The sequence below is a fragment of the Zonotrichia leucophrys genome, chromosome 3 (genome assembly GCF_028769735.1).
Source record: "Zonotrichia leucophrys gambelii isolate GWCS_2022_RI chromosome 3, RI_Zleu_2.0, whole genome shotgun sequence".
In the NCBI taxonomy this organism is placed as follows: Eukaryota; Metazoa; Chordata; class Aves; order Passeriformes; family Passerellidae; genus Zonotrichia; species Zonotrichia leucophrys.
This window is the reverse complement of record NC_088172.1, coordinates 25,290,167-25,300,219: the sequence shown is the minus strand read 5'-3', so window position 1 is coordinate 25,300,219 and position 10,053 is coordinate 25,290,167. Positions and strand designations below refer to the sequence as shown.

General features: G+C 37.3%; 1 long non-coding RNA gene across 2 annotated transcripts; it reads right to left on the bottom strand.

Annotated features, from left to right (window-relative positions):
* Positions 1 to 1,636: 1,636 nt before the first annotated feature.
* Positions 1,637 to 7,703, bottom strand: LOC135446365 (uncharacterized). Of its 2 annotated transcripts, none has more exons than XR_010439757.1 (3): positions 7,574 to 7,703; positions 6,673 to 6,771; positions 1,637 to 1,859 (listed from the first exon to the last, which is right to left on the bottom strand). It is a non-coding gene; the product is annotated as an uncharacterized LOC135446365 (long non-coding RNA). The 2 variants fall into 2 exon arrangements; XR_010439758.1 differs by lacking the exon at positions 7,574 to 7,703 and adding an exon at positions 7,134 to 7,345.
* Between the last annotated feature and the right edge of the window lie 2,350 nt (positions 7,704 to 10,053).

Here is a 10,053-nt window from a genome sequence, read left to right as displayed (position 1 = left end):
AATATTTATCATTTTTCCCCAATACCATCTATTGTTATAACTCGGTGTACTCTTAGTAATAACCAATAGAAAGGTGCCACCGTGGCCAAAGAAGATGGAGGAGAGGAGGAAGAAGGAGGAGGACAGGACACACCCCAATTCCTCCATCTTACTCCTCTAAACCCCCCTGTACATAAATCCTAAACCTTGTGTCTCACCCTCTAATTAGCTAATCCCTTCACCATTCACCCGGTGAAGCCCTCATCCTTGTCGTCTCCTGTGTAGGGTTAAAGTCCAGCTACCAGACACTTCTGGCAACATTCCAGGAGTCCCGAGGCCCCTAAGCTGGTCTCGGAGGCTCAGCATCTCAGGACTGAGATATTGAGATCCGACAGGAACCCTTCTTAGCAGAGATGACACAAACTGAGTGCATTTACTGCTATTAACACCAGAAACAGAGACAGAAATTACAAGGGAGCCTTAGTACCTCACTCTGAAGAAAAAATTCCATAAATTTCAGCATCATAATCCTTAGGGAAGGAAAGACACACCTTGGAGAGGGATTCAGCTGGATGCCAGAGTAAAACAAAACAACAGTACCTCAGAGAAGCTCAGCTGTCATCCCAGAGGAAGCAGAAGTCTGAGGCACCCTGCTTCTCCCTTTATGCCTCAGGATTTTTGATTGACTTCTACCCAGTCAGGGATTAGAATGAATAGACAAACTTTACTGAGAAAGCCATTTCTGCAAAGCCAGGGCCTTCACATTTGATTAATCTTTTGGTGTGAATGCAAGCAGCATGTCTCCCTTTACCAGGGCACCCTTTCACCCAAACCCAAGGGAACATTTTCAGTATATGTGCCTGCATCCTTGTCAGAAGAGAGAAACCCAGTGTTCTCAATGTACAAGACACTAGGAACGCGCCTATTAATAGGCTGACCAACACCATTTTCCATTATTGATTCGTGTTTTTACATAAATATCTACACTGTAACATAAGGCAACACTGCATATTCATAGAATCTAACACTTGATTATAGATGTAAGATACAGTTTGACTATCTTCCTTCCACATTTCTTGGTAATTTCTACTAGGTTCAGCTTTTTATCCAGTAATAATTTGATTTGAGAAATGCTACTATATAAAATAAAATCTATCTAAAACTATGGGAGATTACATTACTTGGTGGAGGTTTGGACCTCAAATACTTGTGGTTTGGTCTTTGACAAGACACAATTTTATTGTGTTACCTCACCAATTACTTTAATCAGTTCCCTGCCAGTAAAAGTGGGTAAGACATGATTACCTAAATTGCTGCACTTGTTCCAGGGAATCAAAGCCAATAGCAAGCACAGATGGATCAGTTACTTTGGTGAATACAAACAAAAAGGTATCTAAATAGAGTGCCATAGTTACTGGATAAAATTAGGGTAAATGTATCTCATAGGCAATTTTGGACATGATGTTTATAAATACACTTATGTACATATATATACATCTATTAAAAAAGTAAACTAAATAAACAGTATGAAATACTGAATAAATGGTATAAAACTTTATGAAATGCAGTTTCTAATACAGAGTTCTAATGCAAATTACAGTCCTTTTCAATCAGAATCTTTTCAATTGATTTACTTTAAGTTGACCAGAGGGATAGATCCAATACATGAACAAAATGATCAAGGAACAGTCACTGAGAATACACCCAGTGTGCATGATTCACTGTGTTCAATGAAGCAAAAACAGCCGTACTTTTAGTGTCTTTCATTTTGTCCATATAATTTTCACTGTGCATTTTATCATGTCTGCAACATCATCACTCATAGTATCTGCTGGAATTTGCAGGAAATATTTGAGAAATTGTTCCTTGCACCAATACCCCTAGAAGAGAAAGAAGAAAAAAAAAACAAACCAGTTTTGGTGGTCTTAGCATATGTGAAAGAGGGTTCATTGTAGAATGTGCTTAGATTTCACAGGACAAAAGATTTCTGCCTCAATACAGGGACCATCCAACCCTGAGATCCCTGTGGAGGAATCAATACCTTGAAGTGTAGCCATGACAACCAAAGAGATCAAATAGGCTCAGCACACACAGTATTCACAATATTGATTTTTCAGCACAGGACAATACAGTGCTCTCAGTGCCTGAATATGGATGAGGAGTAGCAGGCTGAAGCAGACTTCTCCTGCAATGTCTGAAGTGATGCTGCTGAGCAGAGAGCAGCACTTACAGGAATGTCACATAACGATAGTGAGGGTGTCCATTCTTCAGTCAGTAAGACAGACTGCAGCCTTTGTGTCCGCAGCTCACAGCCCCAGGTTTCTAAAAAACTGGTTAGCTTTGATCATGAAAAATAAATCTTTAGTATTCCTTTATTTGGAAATAAGTATCACTGAGATGCTGACATTAATGAGCAGGGCTTTGGATCTGCAACTCTCAGCATTTAAAGAATGAAGCTGCTGCACTTTAAATAAATAAATAGCATATATATTGAAAGTAAAACACCAGCAGCAGTCCAGAACAGCAATTTCTTTTCTCAACAGAGGCAAGAGAATTCATCATTGCAGTTTTTGGGCTCTATTCTGCTCATGCTATGTAGGACCTAGATTAAGAGATTTAAAATTTGCAAACTCCTCTAGAACAATCAATATGACTGCAATTTTGAGTGGTCTGGAATGCTATGTTAATGTAATTAATGGGCACCACACCCCATGATCATCACTTTTAACAGTTAAATTTTAATGGAATAACAGAATAGCAAATTTAAGTGTGTCAGAAAAAGAAGCTCTTAAGAATATGGAACATGTTCATGAAACCATGATCACTGCTAACATAAAATTTTCCTCAGAAAACGTCATTTTTTTTTAATTACCAATTGAGCACTTATAGCTTATAAACACTTATAAACAAGGGCAATTCCTTTTCCAGAAAACATAATCTGCTTCCATCAAAAAAAGAAAAAACCAAAAAGCATCAATATATTATATAAAATAACATTAAAAATCAAATCAGTTTCCACCAGGATTCAATTATTTCCAATGTCTGACTGTGATGTTTCATAAGCTGTCCAGTTCCTCTATCTCCCTGGTACTTACTTAAATTTCTACCTAGGTCTGGGCCAACACCTACTGAATAATTTTTTGTAATGCCACACAGAAGGCACAATCTACCTAACCTCAGACTGGCAATGAATGTGGTTGTGGGTGTTTCACAGCAAAAAGCTCACGAAAATATAACTACCCCAGGACAGAGCTCAATACACTCCAAGAGTTGAATCACACAGAGGGTGACTCAACAGCCATGCCTGCCTAGTCTTCCTCTCCTAAACACCATGCAGCCCTTCATGACAGCATTCCGGTCATGTGAGCTGTCCCAGCACATCTCTGTAACTGCAATGAGATCAAAGCCCTGTGACTGCACACAGATCTCTAGTTCTTCCTGTTTGCTCCCCATACTCTGTGCATTTGTGTACATGGACTTCACAGAAGTGTTTGAATGCGTAAATATCCCAGTCAGGTTTCAGGAGACCCCAGTAGTCCTGTCTCAGTTACGACTTTGGGTGCTTGTGCTTGTTTGAGGTATCCCCTCTTAAGCCTCCTTTTGCTGCTTGCGTGGTACCTTCAGTTGTCCCCATTGCACAGCTTCTACCTGTCTATCCTGTACCACTTTAAATCTAGTTTAAAGCTCTTTAATCAGAACTGCATTTCAAAATTGAGTTTTTAGAAATCAAAAATACTTTTAATCCTTCAGCTTGATTTTCTTCATCATTTGCTCTTTTTTTTTTCTTGAAAGCAACTATTTCCTTTTTCTGCAAGTGTATGTCTAAAAAATAAGCCTCTAGAGGAGATGCAGATATCTCAGAGCAGATTCCTACTCATTGACGGCTTATATCAATCACCAATATCAATCTTATGGGAAAAAATACAGCAATGGCAGTAACTATGAAGTAATTGTTAACACACAAGTAAACTTTTAGTGAGCCAGCTATAGTTTAAAAAAAATGCAGATTACCTAATTATGTTAAGGATATGTACACAGGATATTTCCCCTCCAGACTTGCTATGCATTGTACTACTGCAAGCGTGCAATGGATCTGCATTGCTGCTAATGTTAATCCAGCTCTTTTTTGCCTATGGAATTAGGCCAATTTGAAGCAAGTAGGAATCAGGTCAAGCTATTCTTCAGAAGAAGTACTCAAAATGCAGATGGCTAGGACTCCTAATTTCATATTTAAATAAGCCCTTCAAATTGCACTTTACTAAGTGGTTCTACTGTTACATTTTATTTCTGTATGGATGCTCAAAGAGCAGCAAGAACACGCTTGTCATTGCAGCTGACAAAACTTCAACCGCACCTATTTGCTCTTGGTTAGGGCATGAAGGAGATATGTCGTTTCCTCTGTCTTCTCAGTCACTGCCAAACCAGGGATTGACATTTCACATCCTACCCCATGAACCAAATGAGCTACTGAGAAACCATCCACAAGCATCCAAAAGAGCTGGAAGAATTATATTTGTGAGTAACCATATAGGGAGTTAAGGATAGGTTCAAAGATACTAAAAGTTAGATATTAACTGATATCTCATTTTCTCAAGGTACAGAGATAGCACATGTTAATATAGAACACAGTCTGACTAAAAAATGTCCAGCAGGCTGATACATTAGTACTATTAAGGAAAAAAAAACGCACAACTGTGAAGCAGAAGTCTTACTTGGGGAAAAGCTAATTTCCAAAAATATTGCCATATTCCATAATCTAAAATAACAAACCTATTGAAGTCTTTGAGGAATGAACTGACTTGCTTCTCCACATGCTTCACAATGCACCTGTGATAAGTTTTAATGGTCCATGACATTTATGCACCTGTTCCCTTGCTACTGATTTGCATTCCATTATTAAAAATAATGTGATCTTGTTTCTAATTACATGCATCTGTCCACAGTTCAAAGACCTTAATTCTTCCCTATTGCTGGTTATTTAGAGAACCTGTCTGAACAATTCATGAATTCTCTGTAAGATTATGATCTCAGAATATGCCTATGACAGAACATAAACTGTTGTATTCAATGAGTTTGCCTGTGTATTTTTTGTTTCCTATGTTGCATACTATTCAAGAGTAGCAGATAAGTTCTAACAGAAGAGGATTGTTTTCTTAAGTATTCCAGCACTGAAACACATTCAGCATAGACACAAGTCAGTTATCACCAAAACTGGGTCTCTGAAATGTGGTCATGCACATAATGTTACTTGCCTGTGTTTGTTATGGCCTTAGGAAAAATGATCCAAGCAACACCTGATTAAGGGTTTGAAAGGTTTTGGACTTTCAACAAAGTCAGCTATTGTCCTTCACTTCGTTTTAAGTCACTAAAACCATAAGAGAGTGAGCTGTCTGCCCTGAGAACCTGATGAAGTGAAGGAAACACTGATATTCTAGCAGAAAGACCTCCCACAAGTTCTAATGAAAGGATTTATTAGAACAAGGAAGTTCATTGTTTGTTTTATTTTTCCTAAAGCAGGACCAACTCCTGTAATTTTTCTTCAAGAAAGTAAAAAACTAATAAAAATTGCTGAATCCCCCATTCAGTTTTTCATGTGTTTTTCATATCCCATGCTCAAAAATATATCAATAAAACACCACAAAATCATTCCAATATCTCTAGAGCCTGTGAAAAAAGGGTTCTTAAAAAGCCTTGTCAATTATAAGGTCAGATACCAGGAACATTACAAGCCCACTGAATTTTGTTTGGAAGGAATGTACAACTATGCCTCTCTTTATACCTAGCAGTATTGTGGGGACAATGTTTGCAAGAGCTATCAGCTTAGATTCAATCTTGTGAGTCACTAACCTTCCCTAGAATCCTTTTCACTTTTCCTGGCCTGTATTTGTCCATTTGATAGACCTTTCCTATAAATAGTACTTGGCATTCATTCTGATTAAGCAGCAATTTTCCTTCAAATTCATAGAGTTCAGTTAGGTCAAGGTAATTATGAATGTCAATTCTAGATTCCAAAATGCTGAAAAATGCTTTACTGAAAAGTTTATAAGTAAATTCCTGCAGATTATTTACATTATACATACATCTTGTATTAAATATATATAAGTATAGAATCATAGAATAGTTTGGGTAGGGATCTTAATGTTTATCTAGTTTCAAACCAAATGTATGTACATAATGCAGCATAGTCAACTACAGCTCAAAGAAATAATTAAAAATAATGCGTTTTCCAATATACTGTGATAGTTGTACAGCTCAATCTGCTTAAGAAACTACACAGCCTATGATGGGCAGCGACAGCTTTTAAGTCCTTTTAGCTGTGAAGCTTGATAAATCTAATAGTTTAAATACTAAATACTGATATAAGATAGAGTTGGTGATCACAGTGTGAAATATAGGTGCCAGAACACTGATTTGTGACACATTTTTTGGCTAAAAATCAGCTTAAAAACAAAAAAAAAAAATGAGCAATCTTTACAAAATATTTCCAAGTCCTATGTCCTCTCCTGGGACACAAGTTTTAATCTAGAAAATTAGTGACTTGCAAACTGACCTGTTTGATTCTATTTTCCTGCAAGAGGGCTAGCAAGGGTTAAATTCTATGCAGTAGTTAAGAACAAACTTCTGTGTGAAAGAAAAGCAATTAGTTGGCAACAACAAGGGAAATATTTTCGAGGATTTATAGACAAAACTCACCATTTATTTTGATGACCAGGAAGATGCCTTGAAGATACTTTTCTAAACTCTGAGGGACCTACAATCCAGCAACAGAGGTTCCCACACTAATAGAAGCACCTGTTACAAGTGACAAAACAAATATAGTTCATAATAAAAAAGACTACTTTAATTATTTTATTCCCTCCATATTAAAGTCCTCTGCTCCCTTTAGGCTCTCAGGCCTCTACTGAGGAGTTTGTTTACAAAAATAACCTATGTGTTCTAACATAAACTGAACTTCCTCATTTTACCAATATGCTCCACAGTCCATTAGAAAAGTTAGATTAGAAACTTTGGCCTGGATTTTTAGTTCTAATCTAAAAAGACATTACTGTGGTTTGTACTGTTTTGAACTTGGTGTAAACATCTTCTGAGTCTCTGATCAAAGAATTTTTGGGCAGAGAAAAACTATAAGTGTTAAAATAAACAAAGAATCTCACTGCCTGGGAGCAGGTGTCCCAGCTGTTTGGTAAGATTTGCAGGCTCAAAAGATATTACTTGCTCTTATCCCAAATGTCAGATGCATGTTACAGTAGGCATATATTTAGTAGAGGAGCTTAATCCTTCCTGCTCCATCAGTGCTGAAGCTGCAAACACTTCTGGCTTATGCCAGTGCAAAGTCAATTTAAAGGATACCAAATACTGATGAGCCAACTACAGTGGCTGGAGAGCAGTAGTAAACCATCCGTAACAGCTTCTGACAAACTGCTGAGCCTTGGGAAATTATGAAAATTAATTCTCAATTCTTGAATATTTCAGGTTTCCCAAGCACTGTTGGCTATAACTCTAATCACAGCACAGAAAGGTTTTAATAATGTGACAGGTAAGGTGAGAAAGATAAAGATCATATAACTGTTTAGAAAATGGCTTGATGTTTTACATGGAAGCACACATAGACAACAGACATTTCTCCCAACAGCGTTTGCACATCTTTGCTTGCATAAATCATACAGGAACAGCAAGGTCCAGCTGAAGTGCCCTGAAGGCACTAATAAGCCTTAACAGTTTGTGTCTGACCCTGATTATCCTCACCAGGCCTGATCCAGAGCTGTGGCCTGATCTCCAGCCCCAGCACCAGGAACCTGCCTGCTGCTCCGCCCTCCTGGCCCAACGTGGCCCTGGTCTCTGGCTCTACTCCCTTGCTCCTTGCACCTGGGTCCCTGCTGCTCTGTTGCCCCCTGAGAAACCTCCTGTGTCTCATCTGGCCTCTGCTGCTCCTCTCCAGGGACTCAATCAAGTCACACTCAAGTGAGTAAAACAGAAATAATCTACATCTCTTTGTACCCATTATTCCACATTTAGATTCCGTATCAAAGCACGCACTTTTAAAGATCTGTCAGAATGTCTCTGTTGACCTTTATAGTGGAGGAAAGGATTCAAAATTATTTTATATTCTCTTGTAAGTTTCTTTAAACACTTTTCAAAAGTTATTTAATTTATACACTTCACTCTTCTGGTGGTTGGCTAGAATGCCTGCTAAAACATAAATTTGGGCTGGCCATTCTCTGTAACCTTGTAAAGAAACCTACAGCAGTGAGATACTACGAAAAGAGTCACTGTAATGACAACAGGAGTTTCTAATGACTGGGAAGTCAGGCAGGGTGACAGCCATGACTTAGTGTGACTTGCCTAACAATTCTAATTGTCTTGTTGCACAAAATCCTTATTCAATCCCAGGTGACAGTTTTAGGACTAGCAGCTCACAAGGTCTATTATTCTGCTACAAAAGGAAATTAAGCGAAGTTGGTTCAATTCATTTTTGAAAATTGTATATTTCTATTCATTTTATTATGTTCCTAATATTTACAAAGGCTTGATTTGTTATTTGTTCCAAAGGTTTTGTCTAGAAAAAAAACTGTTTGACCTATGATTCCTTGACTCTCCTTTTTGGTTTTCAAAAGACAGCATGGCTTGCTTCTTTACTTTTCTGTCAGGTATCCTTCACAAAATAACCAGTAAGAGTCATTATTCCTTTTTTAACTAGCCTATGTTGAACCTTGTAAAGGAGTTGATAAGAAAATATCTACTTTATCTATCCACACACTACCTTTTTTTTTTTGCCTGAGCTCTTTCAACAATTTGTGGTAATAATTGTACTAAAAATCTTTTCACTATTTAAATTTCTTTTTGTGAAAACCAGTAGAAAAAGCAGATATTAAACACTGCTACAATTCAGCATCATCAATTGTCAGTAAAAAGGCAGAGATCATCCTCAAAATCTCTTTTCGTCATAATAGAGTTAAATAACTATTTCCTTTACACTACTACTTGGCCTATATATATTCTTTTATAATTTCCTTATGCACACCCTTAACATTTTTATTTGGTTTATCTTTTTCACCTACTTTTTATCCTTTGATGTCAGTAATGAGTTTGTGATTTTGCCAAGTCAGTCCCTATTTACTCTTCTTACTTCTTTTTCCTGTAACTAGTACTGTACTTCTGAAAATTAAAGTCTTTTCCTCTTTTTTATGTAAGATTTGCCTCTAAGATCTCACCCAATTTGTTCAATTTAATTACTTCATACTGGTTATAGTTAATTTATTTTTACCTTTGTAAGGATTCCAAAATTAAGCATACTTTTCTTTAGCCACACTGTTTTCCTCCTTCAATCAATCAATTCCTTTTGGGTAAAAACTGTGGATTTTGATTTTTGGGCTAAGGAAAATGAAGGGGATGTTAACTCATTGTGTATCAGTTACTATGTCTCCACTGATACTCTTTGTGTTTGAAATAATTCTAGAAAGGTTATACAATAAGGAGCCTTTGACATTAGCCTTTGGAATCAATAAAGAAGTGGCATACAGACCCACAATATATTTAATTTTAGAATATGCTGGGTAGTATATTGTGTAATATTCAGAGGTGGAGTTCTTTACTAAGAAACCAGTGAAAACATCTGTTTATATATATATATATATATATATATATATATACACTGTCATTTATGTCTAGAGTACCCTGTGTGTTACATAAATTTTAAATTTACATTTATGGGACTGAATAACGATGGCATTGGATGTTATCTCTGATTTTGGTCCAGGTTCTGTGATTCAAATATAGGCAGCAGATCCTACCACACAGTCAGTAAGAACAAAGAGTCACCAGGCAAGGCATGACAGATGGCAAAAGCAACGAATGGTAGAATACTTGAACAAACAGAAAAGACTGACGAAATATCCCTAGGCCTGGCATCTGCCATGACATCTCCTACGTCTGTCGTACCTGGCCTTCAATCAACTGAACAGCATTGCACTGATACAGGGAAAGGATGGGACAAGAAATGAGGCCCTGAGCTCAGGCAGAGATTCTATTCTAGCAGGGAAATACCCAGGGCAAGTATTGGTCTGGTGAAGAAGT